Source organism: Macrobrachium rosenbergii, chromosome 26 (genome assembly GCF_040412425.1).
Source record: "Macrobrachium rosenbergii isolate ZJJX-2024 chromosome 26, ASM4041242v1, whole genome shotgun sequence".
NCBI classification, from domain to species: Eukaryota; Metazoa; Arthropoda; class Malacostraca; order Decapoda; family Palaemonidae; genus Macrobrachium; species Macrobrachium rosenbergii.
In genome coordinates this window covers 34,120,900-34,144,781 of record NC_089766.1, presented here as the reverse complement: position 1 = coordinate 34,144,781, position 23,882 = coordinate 34,120,900, and the positions used below count along the sequence as shown (strand labels likewise).

Here is a 23,882-nt window from a genome sequence, read left to right as displayed (position 1 = left end):
CAACTTGAAATTTATTACAAATGTTTGAATTTTAATATAATCCTCTGATTTTATAAAGCTTACTGGTGTAAAATTTATGCTTTGTTTTAACTAATAAAATTATGATTTTTCTAATGGTTTACAAAGCCTTAATTGCGAAAAAAAAATCGTTTTATCAAATCATACTGAGGCAATTTCGTTGCAATTGATTTTGATGCAGAAAAAATACGGATATTGAAATTATTTGAATGAAAATCGATATATCTGTAAGATACATAAAGTATTCTGAAAGAGGAAAAGGCAAAGGATGATCCAGTCAGCGGAGGTATTGCTGTTCGAATGTTGTTACTGTGATAACATTTACCTCTTTAAATAGTTTCTGGATCACACTGAGATACCGAAAATGCTCTCATACACACTTATAACAGAACATTCATGATTAGAGAGTGACTAGCTTGCCTTCCTCATAGAAGGGCAGACATAACTTTCAGACTGTGATCGTATGAAAGGAAAACTCATCAGGAGTCCTGGGAGATCTGAGAAAGTCTTTGTATCATTAGTCATTTGTATCTAAGATGAGCTGAATATCTGTTGAAATGCTTCTGTATTCTAGTCTATTATATAATGTAATCACAATCCCTCCCAACCTGTTGACAGCTTCGTGGAATTTTTTTTTATCTATTGGCATACTATTTTGAATGTCATTCCGATTTCTCTTTGAAAATGAATGGATGAGTCTGCTACCCCTTCCTACACAAATAGTCGTAGGAGTTATTAGTGCCTCACGCTCCATAGGAGTTAACTGCCAAAAATAGAGCATAACTATAATAATAGTTTTTTTACTAGAATGCCTGAAAATAACAACGCTCCCGTGCTCACACACACACACACACACACACACAATCACACACACACACACACACACATTTACACATATATATATATATATATATATATATATATATATATATATATATATATATATATATATATATATATATATATATATATATATATGGGGTGCATATATATATATATATATATTAACTTTATCACATACACAATTGTTCTGTGCATTAGAAAAATTACTAAAAGGACCTCATTCAAACTGGATGGTAGCTAATGGAGTTTTTATTCAAAAAGTTACAAGCTTTCTTGGACAAACAGTCCACATTATCAAGTATCCGTACTATGAGCAGACGCGTAGTCCGGCTGTATTTATATCTGTGTGCTGGGTACTTTTAATCCTATAATCGCCTAGCTCTTCCTGTGTGACCTCCACCCCTCTTGACCTTGGTCTTTCTCTGATCCTTCCTCCTAGGTGACCGTTTTCCAATAAGCGTTCTCTTGCGTTTTTTCTTCGTTTCCTTACTGTGGAGTATACGATTATTCTGATATGCTGTCTTCAAAGCCGTTTCCGTGTGTTCCCTGCCATCGTGTTGTTGGCGCAAGTTATGAAGGCGTTCTCTACAACCAGTCTAGATGTTTTGTTGGTGTTCCTGTACAGAAAACTCATATTTTCCCAGTCTATTCTGTGATCATTTTCCCAACAGTGTTTGGCAACTGCCGACGTCTGATTATAATGCCTTATGTTCTGCAGATGTTGTTTGCTTCTGCTCTTTACATGATTTGCCAGTTTCGCCATAGTACCCTTCTTCACAGTCTAGACACGCTGCCATATAAACCCCCCCTCTAATCTCTTCCCCCATCTACCGACTTTTTTTGTTTCTAACTATTTTATTCCTAATGATGTTTTTGTAGCTGCCTATCAATTTGAAATTATTTAGCTTCCTGTTGATGGGTGCAATAGAGTTGTTGTCCGGGACTGTAATTATTTTCTTTCCTACCAAATGTTCCTTTTCAATCCTTTCCCTCTCCCCAAAATAGTTTTTCCTTGCTTTGATATGTGCCCACTCCCACCAATACTTAGGTAGCCTAATCTCTCTAAAACTCTCCCTCAGGTAATCCAACTCTTCGTCTAAAAATTCGGGACTGCAAATCCTATAAGCCCTGATGGCCAACCCTGTCATTAATCCTATTTTAATTTCTTTCCTATGACTGGAGAACCTATCTATGTATGAATTGGTGTGTGTCTTCTTCCTATATACCTTGAATTTTAAATTCTCCCCTACCCTCTTGACCAGGACATCCAAGAAAGGAATTTCTCCCTCCTTCTCTTCTTCTAATGTAAACTTGATGTGTTCATTTAGTTTATTTATGTTTTCTAAAAACTTATGTAGATCTTCCCTTTCTCCCTTGTAAATGATCAAGATGTCATCCACGTATCTTACCCATTTTACGATATTTAAGTTCCCTTTATTTACTTTGCTACCTCTTCCTTTTCAAACCATTCCATAAAGATATTAGCTAGAATTGGTGAAAGACTTGAACCCATGGCCACGCCATTTTTTTTGTATATAATGGTTTTCGCCCCACTTGAAAACTTTAACGCTGAGGGCCGCTGTTAGCATTTTTATTAAAACGTCCCCTATTTTGGGGAGAGGGAAAGGATAGAAAAGGAACATTTGGTAGGAAAGAAAATAATTACACTCCCCGACAACAACTCTATTGCACCATCAACAGGAAGCTAAATAATTGTCAAATTGATAGGCAGCTACAAAAACACCATTACGAATAAAATAGTTAGAAACAAGAAGTCGGTGATAGAGGGGGAAGAGATTAGATGGGGGGCTTTATATGGCAGCGTGTCTAGACTGTGAAGAAGGGTAAAATATAAACTGGCAAAAATGAAAGAGCGAAGCAAACAACATCTGTAGAATATAAGGCATTATAATCAGAACGTCGGCAGTTGCCAAACACTGCTGGGAAAATGATCACAGAATAGACTGGAAAATATGAGTTTTCTGTACAGGAACACCAACAAAACATCTAGACTGGTTGTAGAGAACTCTTCATAACTTGCGCCATTCAACATGATGGCAGGAACACTGAAACGGCTTTGAAGACAGCATATCTAGAAAAATCGTATACTCCACAGTAGCAAGGAACGAAGAAAAATCAAAGAGAAACGCACGAAAACGGTCACCTAGGAGGAAGGATCAGAGAAAGACCAAGGTCAAGAGGGGGGTGGAGGTTACATCAGGAAGAGCTAGTGATTATAGGATTAATAACTCTGCACACAGATATAAAACACAGCCGACTACATTCTCATAATAATCGATAATGTGGACTGTTTGTCCAAGAAAGAAAATTTTGAATAAAACCCATTAGATAATCCAGTTTAAAATGAGGTCCTTTCAGTAATATATATATATAAATATAGCAGAACTTTCATCAAATAATATATATATATTAATATATATATATATTATATATATAATATATATATATATATATATATATATATATATATATATATATATATATATATATATATATATATATCTATATATATATAATATATATATATATACACACACACATGGTTTGGTGTATATATATATATAAGCGAGCGCATATGGATATGTTACCAGAAAGTCTCTAAGGATGAGGTTGCTAGCCCTATGTTCCTTTTCATGATCTCAGTTGATGCCGGTAGCCAGTCAGAGCTAGGTCGAATGGTGGCAGCTGAGAAGGCAGGCATCATTAACGTCCTTCTCCTTAGGAAGGTGGCGTTAAAATGCGCCATCCCTCATTTCCTACCGATGTCTTAGTCACTGTATCTATCGGACGTCAAAAGCATCTTCAGTTATTTTATGTGGTATAAATGAGATGTTTATCATTATGATATAAGAGTAGCATAATTTAAACGCCACTCTTAGATGCAGTGGATCTGCATGGAGGTCGATAGTTGGAACCTCTTTAAGATCAGATTTTTTTCTTTATGCATAACAGGAGAAGCGTTAAAATATTAAACTAGTCGGAGCTTATGGTACATGCTCGTTCAATAATGTATGCTGACGGAGGTCCCAAAATGGCTCTAAAAATGTACGTTGACGGTGGACCCAAAATGGCTCTGAAAATGTACGTTGACGGTGGACCCAAAATGGCTCTAAAATCTGCTAGAAATTACTAGCAAGAGTCATGACAAAGAGAGAGAGAGAGAGAGAGAGAGAGAGAGAGAGAGAGAGAGAGAGAGAGGGGGATATTTCTTAATTTTTGTGAGGCAAAAACATGATCTCGACAAGTGTTCAAGTATTTGAAGGACCTGGTTCCTCTTCCTCGTCTGTTGTAAGCTGGGCTCTTTGTCTCACAATTATAGGCAATTTTAAATCACGACTGTTTCGTTGAGTTAAAGTAGTGGCTAATTTCCCATAGATGTACAGAGCCCATCTTTATACCATTTTTTGAAGTTTTTTGTTCCTATTTTATTCATGATCAAATTTTAACGTCTGATTTTTTAAGAGACTCGTCTGTGGGCAAATACCCTCATGCATTGGCGGCAAAACTTAAAAACATCGCAGTCAGAGCCCATTCAACGCCTACGAGAGACACGAACAAGAAAATCAGGACGGGCAACTTCGAATAAGTTACTTCTCTTCGACGGTCTCTTCGGCAAACAGCCATGATTTAATTGTTAGCTAAGCGCCATTGTATAGAAGATTTCCCCTTCAAGATGAGACGTCTGCTGAGAGTTTTCTAACTATGCACAAAATAATAAATCAATGAAGATGTTGGCTGACCTTCGCCTACAACGCAGAGCGGTTGCTGATTTAGTGGCCTTCACCTGGACCGACGCTGAAACTTCTGCCGCGCCGCCCCGTGTCCTTCAGTGCATTTTACTCCTTATATAAGACAAGCAGAAAGATGTTATTGTTCATACTATTTTAAACTGCGCGCCTCAAGAGATCTTTTTCATTACGCTTCGAAGCACATTCTGCTTTATAATTGCTCCTTGTAAGAGTAGCCAAAGTGTGAGATTTTACCCCCTTAGATTTTTCACCTTCTCGTTTTTATTTATTTGAAGTGTTTTTATTTCGTTGATTTCCTTCTTGTGAGATCATAGGTGATTACGTTCAGGCAGTGTACTCATACAATTAGCAAATTTTCAATTGTTAACAAAGTAGTGTTAGGAAAAGAGCAAAGGGACTTGAAGGAATATTTTTCACTGCTGGAAATACACGTTCAAGTAAAGGGCATTTTAAAGGTGTGTTAAGGGTCAAGAGAGGATCTTATAGTTGCATAAGAAATTACAGACCCTGTTAGATGCCTACAATAGGTTATAAATTATAGATTATGTAAAGAAATATCTGCAGGGGAATAATGATAACATTTCTGTCTGTTAACACACGGGAAGATCTTTAGATTATCAGACTTGCAAAAACTAGGGAAGATTTTTAACTTTAGATTATCAAATTGCAAAACTAACGCCAAAATGTAGATGATATTTAATATTGCGTTAATCCGTAAAGGGCTAGAGATATAATGGTTGTAATCTGCTGTTAGAAACGATACTTTAGTTCTAGAATTTTTTATATATAAAAGGTCATTATATGAAATTAGTGCATTCATGTTAGCTTGAAATCCATCGATCACATTTAATTATGAATGCGTGGGCTGATAATCTACGACAAAGCAATACAAATTGCAATATTCCCCAGCAGAAGACATCGGATCAGCCTTACGCCCCTCAAATGTGGTAATGTCCAAAATGAGTTGCTAGGTTTTACTGTTACAAACAACAACTTTGTGTCTCCCTGATGGTTCAGAGCCAGGCCTATGTGTTCCCAGCTTCTTTCCCTCTGAGTCACAAGTTATTACGTCCCCAAATTCCAGCATTAGACTATTACTAGTCATTCCTAACACCTTCGGAAAGTAGTTGCCAGTACTTATTGTTCTAGTTAATTTTGACCTTGTGTGCTATCTTTATATCCACGGCCCACTTTTATTCAGTTTTGATTTTCTTGAGTAAAGTATTCCACCACCTGCAGGAAACATTTATCAGTTATTAATACATTAAGTTTAGTGAATTTTATTTTACTAATAAATTAGAATATCTAAAAGGATCATAATCATTGAAAGTCTGGTTAGTTATTATATGACTATTACTGGTCATACTGGGAACATTGTCCTAGGGTGCTATCAGGCCCAGTTTCGACTTTTTTTGCATTCAATTATTTATCAGTAGTAAGAATAGAGTTAAATCAAGATTAGATTATAGGTCAAATCACAGTGCTTATAAGTATACAATTGTCTTTTCCAACTGTGAATCCATGCTTAACATGCAGACAGGTAATAACTCTGGCAATAAAGTAAGAACTTAAGATACTTTCTAAAATAATCCTAGTAATGTGAGCGGTGACGAGAATTTATATATTAAGGATTGTAACTTTAATAATGATTTCCAGCATAAGATGAATTTTAGGAATTGGAACCAGAACTTTCATCCAACTAATATACCCGTTAATAGCAAGAACAATTAGTTTATCACAGATATAAAAAAATTTTATTACGAACAAAAACACTATAACATATTGAGAGTTTCCTGAAGGTAAATATGTCTTGGCTGATGCACATTTGTTGTTACACACATGGATTTTAGTACTGCGCAATCATTGTCATGAACGCAATGAAATGGAAGTAAGCGTCAACAGTTTTCAGACACGGCTGTTCTTGGCTTTTACATTTGTTCTCTTAATGATGACATTTATTTTCCTAAATATTCTTAAGAAGCTCGTTTGTTTTTAAGATAATTAATATGCATTTAAGTCCGTTTCAAACTTTTTCTGGACAAGAGAATTCTTCGGAACATTAATTTGATTTAATATCCTATCTAAAACTAACCTGAATTACAGCTAGTTGGTATGGTTGCAATAAATGATCAGTTCTAAGTGCAATGTAATTTAGTGCAGTTACTGGTGATTTCAGTATTATCTAATTATTATGTATGTATCATGTTGTATCAGAATACCCATCGGTGTCTGTTAACGACATTATGTTACCAGCAAAGCGAGAAGTAACAGTTAAAAGTATATAGTATTTATGTATTAACACTCGAATGTTCAGATTCAGAAACATCTGTTCGAGAGGATATTTATGTTGGTGAGTCCATGCGTATCCATTCCGCTTCAGGAATAAACGATGCAGTTAAGGATAACAGTTTCCCCTGTAATTGTAAGTGAAACACAAGTTCTTAAATCTAAAATTCCAGTTCATGCCATACTATCAGCAAAAATGCTCTTACCGGGATTAGAAATATTAATTTTGGTGGAAACGTTCCTTTTTAATGAAACACGTCAATTTCATGGTTTATCTTTTACAGTTGTTAATAATAAATAGCTTGTAATAGTGTACACATTTGTTGGACGTTGAGGTATTTATGCAATAACATATATGAGGCTGAAGGCGTAAGGAAGGGTTTTAATTTACGAATAACTGCTTAAGGAATTCAATACACAAAGGCGTAAATCACTAAACTTGCCAGAAGTGGGGAGTTATAAGACAAGGGAACTTCAGCAAGAGAATCGAGAGAATTACGAAAAATAAATAAATAAATTTATTAAATTAAATAGGCTGGCCGAACCCTTCTATCAGACACATCAGACTTATAATAGGCTTCGTAACACGAAACAAGGTAGACTTCCAGCCGTAGTGGGATTCCTCTGCTGTCGTAGGAATGGAGTAATGTGCCTGGGAACACAAGGGGTTCGCTGCACCAATGTGGGAAGGGCATCTCTCAGCTCTTGACAAGGTGTGTGCTCTCGTCGGCTCTCTGGGAACTTCTGACTTGTCCCATCTCCCGGGCAGCCTTGACCTCATCCAACCACTGTAAACTGGTTTGGGGCCAGTTTTTTCCTGTCCGTGCCAGCGCTATCTGAAAAGGAGTGAACCAGCCAGAAAAACAGATTGGAGACACAGTAAGGAATCACAAAGGCAAGAATTTTTATGGGAGAGCCTTGGAGGGTTGCAGACAATAGGCACAATAGCAGGGGAATTTCCTGTCTAGCTGAGCAGCGAAAAACTACTCTCTCACTCCAAAGTTAAGAGGCCCAGTTAAGGTGCTTTATCAGATTATTTATTAAAATGAAATATTTTACGATTAAGGAAGGGGAAATTAAACATCTTACCTTAGCAGCTTATTGGCATCGTAAAAGGGAAAATTAAAATAATTTCTGGATGGAAGCATAAAACAGACTAGAGGACAAATTAACTATTTTATTTACAAAATACACGTAAATGCATATCAAGAATTTACAGGGGTAATTAAATGTGCATAATTGCAATTTATTTCAGTCGGCCCCTCCCAGAGGGCGAGAATGCAGGACTTGTGTGATGGAACAGAGTAATGGCAATACAGCATCACAAACACTCCTCTTTAATATGGAGAGATGCCAAGATTAATGCTAATGGACATGTACAACAGTAGAAATGCTGATGTGGCGTATGCTAGCTGACATTTAGAGATAATGAACTAAAGCAGTTTACAGCGCCTTCCAAAATGGTGGCTGGGTCATGTGTGAAAACTGTTCGCAAATCTCACCTCAAGAGATTTTACACTATTTAAGAATTAACCAATGACAAGAAGGGATGATGGAAAAGATCACCTGTTCAAGGGGATTGAATTGAGATTCAAGGGCAAGGACTTTGGAGGGAGAGAACTTAGTAGGAAACAAGTAAAGTGAGACAAGGGGCTTTAAGCATGGAGGCTGAATCAGATTCAGACAACTCTTACCACGTTCTAGCACCAAACTAGAAGCGAAGCTGAAGACTCCAAAGATGTGGGATAGCAAGATTGCCATCCTCAAGTGGTTCCAAAAGTGGCCCCTTTGTGTCACATGGGAACTAAGGCATGGTCCTTTGTCTCCTGAGGTGAGGACAGATCTAATGAGATAGACTCTAGTCAACTTGAAGGGTATTGTGCTAAGAAGGTGCACCACCAGTCGCCAGCCTCACATGTCCGTTCACCTGGGGCAGTGGTAGTTGCCAGCTAAAGTTTATCTGAAAGAATTAGACCTCTGCAGTACAAAGTGTGAAAAAAGGGCAAATTTAGAGTCGGAAACTCAGTCTGGGACCCTCCATTTCACGGTAAATAAAAACAAGATGAACTAAATATCTGGTTCTTTTCCAAAGTGGAAAGGACCTATTAATTAAGGCAGTGTGCCTGAGTTTATTTATGACTATATATACTGTATATATATATATATATATATATATATATATATATATATATATATATATATATATATATATATATATATATATATATATATATATATATATATATATATATATATATATATATATATATATATATATATATATATATATATATGATACACACCAATACTGGGACCCATGAGGTCATTAAAGCTGATAATATATAATAACAGTATGATAGTAAAGATATTTTAATATATATATAATATATATATATATATATATATGTATATATATATATATATATTGTTATGACAAGCAGGGAAATAGGTTGGAAGAAGAAAATTGAGGAACAGATATTGCAAAGGTAAAAGAGTAAAACTGAATTGATGTTAGCCAAAACGATTGTTAATAGTGTGCAAAGAACCTGGAAGAATGAATAGGAACGGAGTTGCAGTAAAGAAAATGATAAAGAACCAAACACTTCTGTAATGCCTGAGGGTTATCAAGAAAGAGGTCACTGATGGCACTTCCTCCCTACCTGGTTGTTATTGAAGTTATCTTTCCACAATGAAACATTCTTTGGTAAATTTTAGTCATGTATCATTATTTGTCCCTGCTGGTTGGTTTTCTTTAGTATTTGAAAACTTAGAAAGAAAGGGATCCTTTAAATACTTCTTATTAAATACCTAATTTGAATGTTTTTAGAGAAAAAGAGTAAATAACACTTTCTGACTACTGAAATGCTGTATAATTACAATATGAATTAAACTCCACTATATAGAAATATATATCGCTAACGAAATGGAAAACTTAAAAAAAAAAATGTTTTTATATAATCGGCGTCATCTGCGCCACCTTTGTTTAACTAATGGGATTTATAAGGCTGAGATAATAATGATGTCCCGCTCTTTTGACGTTACATTTAAAAACTCCATGGGAAAGTGAGAAACTTCCACTGTTCAGAGGCATCTTGAGCCTTAAAATTTTTATCATGGAAAAGCTTTTCATCTAAGAAGAGCAATTTTCCAGGGGACTTAATGAGGTGCATAGACGAAGAGTTTTCAACGACTAAATCAACTTGCAACAAGCATTTTACCACGAAAAAATCTCTTTGTATTGAGAGCTCAGTGTAATTCTACTTCTTAGGTGTAAATTTGACGCTTCGTTTTCCTTTTTTCCTTCGTGAAAGTCTCACAACTTGAAGGAAGGGAATTGTGCTTCTATAATGATACCATACAATAGCAAAGAACAATAACTCTGGATGAGAGAGTTAAGATGAGAGAGCAAACAGGACGAAGAGAAAAGTTGATGACTTTCTAAAAGTGACGTTGTTACACCTCATTTTACTCATAATAATAGCCTCTTCCGAGATAACATTTTACTCTTGTATAATGGCTCGCTAATATGAACGGTGAGAAAGAGTCAGAGGCATAATCTTTTTGTGTGTCCTTTATTTCTTCTAGTCCTTCGAATTTTTACTTGGCCTTTAGTGTGACCTAACTTCTTTAGGATCATTAAATTTCCACTTGTGTTTTTATCTCTCCAATTTCCCTACATAAAAAGATACTAATTAAAGGTCAATATTTAAGCGTTCTCACCTGCATTTAAACGTTTTATTCATATTAGAGATACCGTTTGGAATTCCTAAACAGCATTATGAAATAAATGTTGTAAAGAACTCACATACTTTGCTATTTAATAAAAAACGTTTATGAGTGAACGATACAGATAAAATAAATTTGTCTGTGTATATATATATATAATATATATATATACACTTTATATATATATATATATATATATATATATATATATATATATATATATATATATATATATATATATATATATATATATATATATATATATATATATATATATATATATATATATATATATATATTATAAATATTATATATATATATTTATATATATATATATATATATATATATATATATATATATATATATATATATATATATATATATATATATATATAATATATATATATATATATATATATATATATATATATATATATATATATATATTACTGTCGCCTGGATACATGAATATGAATCTACGTGTGAATAATTTAGTTCAAATGCAGCTGAAGACATTAGTATGAATTATTGCATAGGAAGTGAATATAAAAAAAGTGATCAGTGAACAACCAGGGCAAGCACAAAGAAGTTTGGAGTGTTGTTGCCGGCAAAGAAGAAATTATTAAAAATAATGAAGACGAATCAAAACCAACAGACTCTGTATCAGTCATTATTATTTTTATTCATATTTTAACAAAATAACCTTCAGAGTTTTAAAAAGTCTTCTTTTCTTTTGAATGTGCTTGATCCTGGGGCACCTTGGGAACACAACGTATGAGTGGGCTGCAAGCAGCTTAGCAAACCAATATTCACTATACCTGTAGCTTTTGTCAGTGACAGAAGTAATATCTCGCTGACAGCTTTAGGTTACCTATTTTTTTTTTTTTTTTAAGTCTTAACCATTTTTCCCTTAAAAAGCAATCAATGTAAATCTGGGTGAGTGTTGGAAATTTGATACTCAATAGAACTGGGAACTTTATGAATCCAAAAAGGAAAGGGCAAAATAGGGTAAAACTACAGATTCTTGAAAAACTTTCATAGAACTCAACTTTTTATAGAAATAAATAAGTATCTAACCTTACTGAGAACATTATTATAAATCATTAGACCTTTCTTGGAACATGGTTGTTATACTAGAAGTAGCCCAAATATTTTATTTTCATGGGATTAGTGTTCACATGACTAAATGACATTTGAGCTTATGAGGATTACATGACAATTCCAGCTCTGTTCAAAAAAAATAAAATGGTAATTTTGTCATTTTAAGCTCAAGATTCTTAGTTATGCAATAACTACCAGATTACTCTATGCTTTCGAACTTCAGAACCAGCTTATGTACAGAGATATCAATGTTATATTTTTTTAATAATATGTTTCACATACAATATCTAAGATTATTCTGATATGTATACGTCTGATGTTTGATTCTTATTTTAATAATTCCATTGTTTGTGTGTATGGACGACAACACCATGTCAGGAATAGTGAAATGTAAGTGAACTATTCACAGTATATGTATTAGGGATGTTTTTCTCAAATTAACAAGATATTATTTTGACATATTTGTGTTACAGGGTTAAAAAAAATACGGTGATATCTTGCCTCTGTAGGCTCAGTTATCTTGGACTGTACTGAACAATGATAAGGACGATCACAGATGATATCGTTGGGTAATATATTTTCCCGATAAAGGTTTCTTCTCACATTGGCTGCAGAATCTTTTGATAATAAAAGAGAATATGATGGAAGCCCTGACAATTCATGACTTATTCTGGCATTTATACAAACTCACACAAGCACGTGGGGACATAAACACACACACACACACACACACACACACACACACACACACACACACATATTATATATATCATTAGATATATATATATATAACATATATATATTATATATATATATATATATATATATATTATATATTATCATATATATATATATAGTGTAACAAATACCTAGTAAGAAACTGAAAGCTTCCCATTTCAAAGAACCAAACAATTCTGTAGAGTCTGAAAATATCAGGGGTGAGCTTTCCCCTGAATGTCTCAAGGGAGAACATGTGTTCCTTCCTGCCTTCCCCAAAATGTCCAGCCCCAGTTTCTGCTGGGATGAATTCTTTTTGTATGTTCCAGGCCGTACAAAGTGAGGCATAGGCCGAAATACTGTGAGCCAGGAGGAAGGCGCTGTTTTAAAACAAGAAGGCAAACGCACCAGCTGTCATCAAGTAATGAATGACTCTCCCAAGCCTTCCACAGGCTGATTCAAAAGGGGGACCCAGTTCTGGATGTCCTGAGATTAACCAACTATCTCTTTTTCTTGCCCAAAGATGGTTGGAAGGAGACTTGACTCATGTTGCTACATTTGCCACATTGCATAAAGGTACGCCTGGAGTGCAAGGAGTTCCCTCTAGCTTTATTCTTTTATCTCCTCTTTTCATCTTTAGTATTCTGTTTTCGTGTTTTCTTCAAGTGCAGTGAAATTACTGTCAGTATCCATTTAATTTTGGAGAACTAATGAGTACTTATCTCTTTGACAGTGATATATAAGGTAATTAATACCCTCCTCGAATCTTGCTCTCATTTATTGCCCAGATGTGATAGGCATTTTGATGGTATTTGTAAAACCATCTATCAACTCTCTGCTTACAAGAGTGTGATGACCCTTGTAACTAATTATTGGAATTCCTCCTGATACAAATGCCTTCAATCAGCAAAACGTCAACACAGCTTGTTAAGACTAATTAAGACGTCTGTAACTAATTCTGTGTGAAAACTTTTTTTTCTGTGGATAAGATTTCATTTATGTTATCCTTTACGCCAGTCTAGCCTATTACTAGCACTGATCGGGTAGGTGTTCTGTGCCTGCTGTTATTTGTCTTCACTTTTTGTTGCTCCAATTGTTCTGGTAAATATAAATATACAAAATGTAATAAATTTTGTATATATCTCTCATTATGTATACATTCCCTGTATTGCTTTTAACTGTTTTTATAATTTGCAATCATAAATAAAAACAAGGAATAAATGTATAGAAATGAATCTTGAACTAATATATATAACTGTATATATATTATTCTATTATATATATATATATATATATATATATATATATATATATATATATATATATATATATATATATATATATATATATATATATATATATATATATATATATATATATATATATATATATATATATATATATATATATATATATATATATATATATATATATATATATATATATATATATATGTATATATATATATATATATATATATATATATATATATATATATATATATATATATATATATATATATATATATATATATATATATATATATATATATATATATATATATATTTCAAATGATTTCTGAGACAAAGCATTTTCCTCTAGATGGGAGTTGGATAAAACTATATAGAATCTTTGCAAATGTTACCGGGAGGAAGTGCCTTAGATTTGGGAATGCAAGAATTGCATTAAACTTTCGGCACCAGAAAGTTTTGTTAGGGTCAATTTTGTAACTTTATTATGTTAAGGCTGGCTTCCGATTATGAAATTCAACATTTTATGAGAATCTCTCTCTATTCTCTCTCTCTCAGTGGTTATTCTGAGAGTTGAAGATTTATCAGAAACTTTAAAGAAAACCCAGCTAGAATTCTATAAATTAGAGGTCTTCTAAACACCCTTCCCAGAAAAAAAATTCTATATTTTTTTTTCAACTTTTATTTAGTTTTTTTTTTTTTTTTTGTCTGAAATTAGTTTGTCTGGTCAAACGTTGTATCTCAATTTTTCGACCTGTTCCTTTGTCCGATGGACTTGAAATTTTGCATGGTTACCCAATCCCAGTGACAATACAACCTTAGGTCTGTAGATCTGTGACCTTTAGTGGCCCTACAGTGACCTGTCCCAGGATCTCAGGATTTGTATGAAACTCCTCGGATTTTTCAAAACTTTTTGGACTCCATAGATAACTCTTAGGGTTTTTCAAACATTCTTTGGCTGGGCAGGATATCACTTTCTTTAGCTACAGTCACAAATCGGTTAAAATTTCTGTCAAAACTAAAAAGTAGAAAATGAAAAAAGATATAAAATTTTTCAAAGTCTCTTCATTAAAATGCACTGAAACTCTGGTTCCTGGAAAATATAAATTTTTTTGGCTCAACATTTTCTTGCAATTAATATGATGTTTGACACAAGCATTTCATGGACGCCAGACATGGAAGGAAATGATATATCCTTCCATGTTTGGCTCCTTTATTTTTGTGATTATTAATTATACGAAAATCCATGGAACTCAAAAATTAATTTTTCACTTCTTAGTGCATATTAATAAAGCCCCGTTAAAATTTTTTTTTTTTTTTCGAGTATTATCCACCATAAACGCAAACATTTGGTCTCACGAGGGCAGAATCGAGACAGTTTCTAACTGGATATATAAATGCTGAATATCACCAGTGACTGAACTCAAGGCACTGAATAATTATTAGAGAAGCCTGCAGGATTGCTGAACTATGGCAATCGGTCATATATTATAACCATTTTTACCTGTTTATTTATATTTATATATATTTTATTTACGTGTGTGTATGTGTGTGTGCGCAGATGTGTGTTTGTGTGTAATAATCACTATAAATCATCTTGACACGCCTTGATTGATTGTTTTTTGAAGAATAATATGCTCCTTTGTGAGGTAGGAGTTAATGAATAGCTATTGCAATAGTATAGTTGCCCTTGTGATTGATTGCTTTGGTTTGGACTCAACCTGTTCCTCGTGTGGTGTGGAGCAGCAGTACAAAGTATATCGATTAAAGAGAGTACTTGAGTCAGCTGCATCTGCAACATCCTTCCAGTATAATAATTAATTGGTTCATGTACAAGTTGAATGACTCTATTCGATTCACTGCAGTTTTGTATTTTATTTCATGCTCCCAGATAGTTATTTCAATCATTGAAATTGAGTCAGGGAGTTAACGAGCTGCTGTATATTATGCAGTAAATATATATTCTTTGTAACCTGTATGCACCTATAGTTTCTTTGTTCTGCAATAAGATTTATAAACATGAACATCAAAATGTTTTAGAATTTTTAACAAATTTGTTTTTGATGAAGTGTGTGTCATGAAATTTTCACGATCCACTCTAGTTCTAGTCCTTGTAATAATTGTTGTGTGAAATTCCTGCTGACCTGTGTGTAATATGCATATGGTCTACTGAGACTAACCACAGAAAGTCAGCCAGGAATTCATTTAAATAAGTGAAAGAGATTTTGAAAAGTGTTTTAGAGAAGATATAATACTCATTTCATTGGCCGAAAATTCGATTAGTGAACATACACTGAAAAGCAAGTCAGGAAGATTGAGAAACAGTTTATTATATGTGAAACTACAAATCTCCAGAGTTGAGAAACCCATTATAACCATGGCTGAGGAAAAGCTCCAAAGAACAGACTCGAGGGTGAGTTATTTTATAAACGTCTACATTGACATACAGAATTTGCATGAACAAGAGCTAAGATAATTAGATTTAACGTTGGAATGCTTCATTTTCCAATCTTATTTTTCGGTAATTCCTATTACATAAAGATCTTCCTTGGTGGTCAAGAAATTAGATATTTATGTAATTTTTAAAAAAGTTTTCTATACCAAAGAAAGTGTCATTACGAATTTTATCTTTCTCATTCGATTATTTGTGGCATTCTTCAGTCTCTGTAGTTCCTCAGAAGTCGTTAATTTATGCTGCCTGTTTAATGTGTATTTCACAAACGCTCACGATTTTCTGCTTCCATTTTAATTGTGCTTGGAGTTCTCAAATTTCACTAGTTGTGGGAAGAAAGTGCCTCATCTTTGCTGTATGTTATATTTTCAGCATTTTTCAAATTTTATTATTCTTTCATGCTCTTTGAACTGATTTTTTTATTACATCCATCTATAATTATTGTAATAACATTTACGTCTTCTCATCCTTCACCTTGTCCTGAGCGTCCTTCCTTTCATACTGAATAATTCAGGGTTGAAAGTATATTCAAAGATTTCAAATAAAGGGTGTGCACATAAGAACCACAGCTAAGAGGTATTCTTGACGGGAGAGGTTTCTTTCTTTTCTTAAAAATAAGAGACGATACTGGAGTCCATGGGGAAAAGAAAGCAACAGAAATTGGGAAATGAGTGAGTGACAATTAACTTTTTTTGAATCAGTTACTTGTTCTTGAAGGTAGCTATTTTATAACATGAAAGTGGAGAGGTAGCAGCTCCTGTACTCGATTGAATCTTGGGAGAAAAACACTTAAAAGACTCCCAAAGCTTGTATGTCAAAGGTTGGTGCCTCTAGGCGTCCTTTACATCAGTCACAGAGATAAGGGTTTTATTTTGAACAATTATCACCGTCTAACCTTCAAGCAGACCTAAGCGACATCTACATAAACTTTTGTTGTGTTGGAGAACAACATTTCAGACTTCTCTCTCAATACTCGTGGTGATGTATAACTCAAGTTAGATTTTACTTCGGGATATGCCATTACAGCAACCGGAAAAGTCGTGCAAACCCTGGGGGAGCAAACAAAGCATTACAATAGGAGAGAGCTGTAGGAACAAAAAGCTGCCTATACTTTTCCAAGGAGGAAAAGAAGGCAAATAAATAGGTTCTGTGATTTTATCAGAAAGAGAAAAACACAAAAGTTCTGTAGTATTATCAAAAAGAGTGAAACAAAATCAAAGAAAGAATCAGGGAGAGAAAAAAAAAAAGGTGTGGACGTATCGTGAGAAAACTGCCTTTTTGTTGTCTAGACGGGATGGGAGTGAACTAGAGTTCAAGGAAATGTCAGAAATCTGTTAACATACACGAAAAACCTATAAATGCTAGAACAATCTATTTGAATTCAGGTAGAAAAAAAAAACTAAAGAAAACAAAAATGACGAGGAAACAAAGTCTTGTCGAGATTCAAGTTTCAAAAATGGGAACGCAATAGATATACACAAAACAGAAGAGGGGGATAAAAGGAGAACGAAAAACATCCAATCAAAATCACTGAGCTTGTTTCAAGTTATATATTCAAAGGAATTCCATTCAAGGTCCTGGAATATGAAAGAAATTGGAAAACCTTTGAAAGCTAACTAATCAAAGTGCGCTTCAGTAAAGAGTAGAATACTGTATGAAATATTTTGTTTATTCAACCACGACAGGGAAATTTCTACACGTCTAGCCGCAACTGTAACAAGTTTAGAATAAAATAAACAAAAGCCACAAACAGCACAGATATGAACCGAGAGGAATAACACAATGAAGGACTAAAACAATGAAACAAACATTCCGTTCGTAACCTTGCAAAGGTTTCCCGATTATCTCACGAAAACAAAACAGGCTATTTATGTTCAGTAACGTCTAATAAATTGTTAAAAGGTTGCTGACATACTGTGTCATCAAAGTCCACTCAGGTGTTCCCAGTGACGTGTCTTTCATCTGTGTTAAACCATCCAGGCACTTACCAAACACGTGCAAATATTAAGCTGTCCTGTAGCACATAAACTGTGTAGGGCTTAACAAGCACCAGCAAGTTGTGCATTAACCTACCACAACATTGATGAAAAACACACAAAAGATAACACAATATCAGGACTCATCAGTAGCCAAGAGGCAAAATTCGAATTACAATCTACAAAGCTACTTTTCAGTAACCTCATTTTCTGCAGTGAGGTAGCTCATGTACAACTTTTTATTCAACGGGCGTTACAGACTCGAATCAGAAAAAGCTTTTTTTTAGGAGGTACCTAACTCAATGAGGCAAAAGGATGCAGATTTAGGTCTGGCTATCTAGCTATCCCATGTCTACCGAAGGAACGCTCAGCATTTACACACCAAATTTCTGCAGGCTTCTCTTAAGCATATAAGAATGATCAGTGCTGCAGTGTACAGTTTATCACTTCGAAAGGAACTTTACGATTTAGAGAGAGAGAGAGAGAGAGAGAGAGAGAGAGAGAGAGAGAGAGAGAGAGTTATTCGATGGATCATCATTTCAAAAACCATCGAGAAGAAAACTTAAATTTGCAGTCCCTATTTCTGTCATATCAAATGATTCTCCATACAGCAATACAAGTTCAATTAGCTTTGTTTACGGTGATAACATCGCACACAAAACTGGATGTGCCGTGCATATGGGACAACGGAGCAATTGCAAGTAACTGGACGACTGCCGGGAGACGGCTGCTGTCATCTCGATGAGTGATGGGTGAAACAAAAATCGGTGGATCCGTCTTAGGCTTGCTGCAGTTCGTCTGCCAGCAATGAGAGATGTTTAATATTTGATCCAACATACTCCAAACTACTTTAGAAACAAATAAACGGAAACTAGCATCTGCTCCTTTGTTCTAAACAAGTACCCAATATGGTTGTTAACAAATAAATTCCATGTTTATATGTTGTAAGTCCTTTGTAAGTTCTTTCAATTCCATTTGCTGAACTTCTGCTATTTCTGAAAGGGGCAGTTTTCGTATAACATTATTGTTTACTTGGTATACAAGAGTTTTCCTCGGTGTCAGTTTATTTATTAAATATTTTCTGACAAACTACAGACTAGCTTACTTTAGAAAAAAAAATACATCTTTAAAAAAATTTTTTTCTTGTGTAAAGCCAGGCAAGAGGATGAAAGGAAAAAGGCTTTTGTTCCTTCACGAGAAGATAGGTTTACGGTAGATGGAAACGGAAAGTTTGCTCGTGAATTTCCATTTCAAAAGACATAAGAAAATAAGTTTATTTTCTATTCCTGTTTCCTTTGTAAACTTAGTTTGTCTGCTTTAAGAAATTTCTCTGTCTATTTCTGCTTTCAAAAATCTCAAGGTGTCGAGACGAAACTTCGGGTATCCTATGCGTTTATTATTATTATTATTATTATTATTATTATTATTATTATTATTATTATTATTATTATTATTATTATTATTATGGCAGTAGCTACATCGCCAGTAAGAGCAGCATTACTAATCATGAAATAAATAGAATTAGCCGAAAAATATTTTTAGACTCAATAAAAAATGCTAATTAATTTCAAGGCCCATTATCCATAATCATTCCGTTTTGCATTTTTTCATCAACGGCCGGGTGTTTAATCAAAACGACTGGCTGCTGCTATGGGTGGTTGTGTAGGCTCCGTCGGCTTGTGGGCCAGGTGAACGGCGTCGACTGTCTTCAGGAAATCGTCGAGGTCCATGGTTGATGCGTTGGGGATGGCTGCAACTGTTTGGCGGAGTAATTTTGTGAATAGGACCTCTCTCACAAGGTCCAACGTAGTCTCTGGGCGGCCGTCTGTGGCGGGGATCATAACTAGCCGCCGCAGTTGCTTGTAGACATGACCACTGACGCTGTTCTCCTATAGCTGCCCCTATGTTGACTTGGAATTTCCTTGCTCTGAGGGGGGGGCGGCATGCTGAAGGACGACCTTAGTTAGGCCTTCAGCGTTTTGTAGATGACGGTAGTCTATTGGTCGGTGAGTTATTCTGTGATCTGCTCGAAGACGTCGTCTGGCAGGAACTCGAGGATGGCGTCGGCTTTGCGGGATGAAGAGGAGATCTTCTTAGACCTGTATGATGGAAAAACACGTTGATTCTTTGTGCCTGTACCTGGAAGAAAGACAGCAGAATGCAGGTGCGGTTCCTCTTACAAAGCAACTGATCTGCCCACTGCTGACGTTTATTTTGTTGGGTCGCTGCTGTGACCCCTTTGCATGTTTTTTGACATGCGGCAATCATTTTCACATTTTCTGGCTTCACTCCTTAACCTCCAGTGGTAGAAACAAATGCCCTTGGGACGTTCTTCTGTTTTGGGCTTGTACTTGGGTTCGTTTTTCCACCTGGAGGGCTGTGGGGTCCACTGGATAGCTGTCCGTCTCTGTGTCGCTACTATGGGTGGTTGTATAGGCTCCGTCGACTTGTGGTCCAGTTGGATCGTGTCGACTGTTTTTAGGAAATCGTCGAGGTCCATGGTTGATGCACTGGGGATGGCCAAGACTGCTGGGCAGGTAATTTTGTGAGTAGGATATCTCTCACAAGGTCCAATGTAGTCTCTGGGTGGCCGTCTGTGGTGGGGTTCGTAACTAGCTGCCACAGTTGCTTGTAGACATCCGACGACCACTGGTCTCCTGTTGCTGCCCCTACGATGTCTAGGAATTTCCTAGCTCTGAGGGCAGGCGGCATGCTGAAGGACGACCTTAGTTGGGCCTTCAGAATTTTGTAGGTGACGGTAGTCTGTTGGCCAGTGAGCCATTCTGCAATCTGCTCGAAGATGTCGTCTGGCAGGAAATTGAGGAGAGGTCTGGCTTTGCGGGATGAAGAGATCTTCTTCGACCTGAAGATGGTCTGTGCTCTGAAGAACCAGGCCACTGGGTTGTGGGTTGTGAAGGACTGCTGCTGCAGCATTGTCACTGGATGAGCTGGTGTTGCCGGTGGCGGCGTTGGTCATATTCGGGATCACCAGTATAATAAGGTGGCAAGTAAGAGGCAGATTCAAGTTATTCTGATTTATTTACACTGTTGTTTTTGAATAAGCTGGCTTTATGCCAGCACGGGCTCTTGCTCATAGAGCAGCCCGTAATTTTTATTGACACAAAATCTCTGACAGGTCTAGAGCTCTTGCGAGCGTAAAAGTAGCATTTGACATTAGGGAAAAACAGAGGGACGTCTATATACAGTCAGATGTGTTCTCACACCTGAAGAATGGTTAACAATTCTGTATACAATTTAGGAAGAGATTTCAAATACATATGGTTGGAAAGCTTGGAATACCTTACATATATTAGTAATTGCAGTTCTAACAAGGACATGAAGTATCTTCTGAAAAATGCATAGAAGAGCGTTTGAATCAGGAGTGCTGGATCTGTTTTTGAGAGTACTCGGTGCGTCATGTAGATTTTGTTTTGAAGCGAGAACGCACCGAGAGTCCCGGCGACAGATCTGGACCTCACAATGCTGTTAACTATCCACAAATAAAAAAAAAATTCAGTCCGGTATGACAGCAAAATACAATGCTTTGAAAAGTAGATTTTCGAATTTAGTTTACTCTGGTTCTAGGTATAATCTAAACTATCCTTCGCACAACCCCCGTGAGAATAGTACTTGATAGTGTCAGCCTGGATCCTGTAGGCATCAGAAGAGTAGGGAGACCCAGGCCCATTTGGAGGAGAACTATGTGACGAAAGGCTGGAGATGAATGGAAATCTGCTGGAGTGAAAGTACAGGAAGGAAATGAATTGCGGAGTTCCAGAGGGCTTTTGCACCATACAGTGTTGCAGGTGCGATGATGACGTTGCAATAAATAAATTATTGTCTTTATCTTTTCTAACACAAATTAAATTTTGCTTTCTTGGATTTGATATACCTACAATCTTTTCAAGCTCTTGGTTCAAAATGCAGTCAAACATGGAAAACTAGTGTCGTATGCAAACACACTACATAGGTCTGTATTAAGAATAAATTACTTTTGTAAGTAATCCGTGATTGAAGAGGGCCATGAAATAACGAGCCCTGACGTAATGATATAAAATGAGTAAAATTAACATATTTCTAGGAGGGAAAGTGTGAAGTGAATTCAAGCGATAATATTAAGAAAAAAAAAAAAAAAATCTCTAAGTTTAGATTTAGAACGATTCGAAGTTGGAAAGAAAATAAAATACCACACACTCTCCAAGTTTAGATTCAGAATGATTCTAAGTCCGAAATAAAATGAAATTACCTCGGAAACTTGTCCATTGATAGTGAGGAATCCTTGCCATTCATATCAAAACTTTACCCTAATCACCCTGACAGGCTGGGATGACTCCAGACAGTAGGTGCTTCCGTAATATCCTCTTACTACATCACAAATTTGTCTACGGCACACCAACCCCCCAAAGATGAGGATGGGAAAACTCAAAGACGAGGTCCCCGTCGACAGATATACAAGGACTTTGTTTCTCTCGAAGATTTAGAGCGCTCTTGTAGAATGGATGGTTACAGCAAAAGATCATTCATTAGATGACAGATCTTAGTTTACCTCGGCTTTCCTTATACCATTTGACTGCTGGCCAACAACGTAATATTGTACCTCCAGGGAAACTGCACGGTGGCGTAGAAATGAAGGGTCTTGCTGCCGTTTGAAGAACTTCAAACATGGATGCGATCCACAATGGGCTTAGCCAAGGAAGCATCACGCCTTAACAAACAACCAAAAATAAGTTCCCACTGGGTTTCTCTCTTCAGCCAGCATGTTAAGCTAAAAAGATATTTGAAGTCGTTTTTTATTTACTTAAAAAGAAATAAAGTTATCCATTTTATTTTCAATGTCCTTAAGTATGCAATGGAAGAGAATACCTTCACTATTTTTTTTTTTTTATTGTCGCCAGAATTTAATTTTTATTGATAAATTGTCACAGAAGATGCCTCATCTGTCGTCCTGAATCATCCCAACTGGATTATTTCCTTCCTAAAAGTAGTTATCAAAAGTTTTATTTCTTTCTTCTAAGTGGTATATGTCAAAGTCATTCTTTTCTACCTGCAATACCAGCAAGGTTATTCACTATTTTTTTTTTATTTCCAAGAAAAAGAACACGCCATTGTTACAAAGAAAAAAATCACACTACGTAAATTAGAAAAGTAGAAATAAACAGAGGGCATTGACACTACGCCGTTACGGAGCCGTTACTTTCACTTAATTCTTGTGATGGTATTCTAAATAAGTCTTCAGTCTTTTTGTGCATAATTTAATGATTTATAGTTACTTCACTTACAAGTCAAGTTGGCATTATATAACGACTACTCTTCATATGATAGAGAAAGTAAGTGAAACTGAATTTCATTTGGGTTTAAATTACCGTACGAGACTCTTTTAAAACTCTATTAGCACGTCTACAAATTTATACTTGTTTCAAGAGGAGGCACTGCATAGAAAACATTCACGTCAGGAATGGTGAAATGAAATATCCCTCAAGGGATAGAAGACGTTGTTTTGGGTATCATTCTGTCCGAGAAAACAATGTAATGATGCCCTTTGAAAAGGTGTTGAAAAGTGGTCTAAATTTCTTATTGTTTATCAGTTTATCAGTCTGTCTGTCTGCCTGCCTTTCCTACTTGACAGACCGCTATTCAATTTTCGGGCCATAGCAATTAGTGACCTTATGCATCTACTGTAAAATGGCAAAATACTTACCAGCAATACTAGAAGGAAATTTTCCATTTTCATTTCCTTCATTT

The 23,882-nt window shown here is 35.4% G+C and overlaps 1 pseudogene; it reads right to left on the bottom strand.

Annotated features, from left to right (window-relative positions):
• Window positions 1-19,981, bottom strand: part of LOC136852806 (DNA polymerase delta catalytic subunit-like) — a 106,973-nt pseudogene extending 86,992 nt beyond the window's left edge.
• Window positions 19,982-23,882: the final 3,901 nt, after the last annotated feature.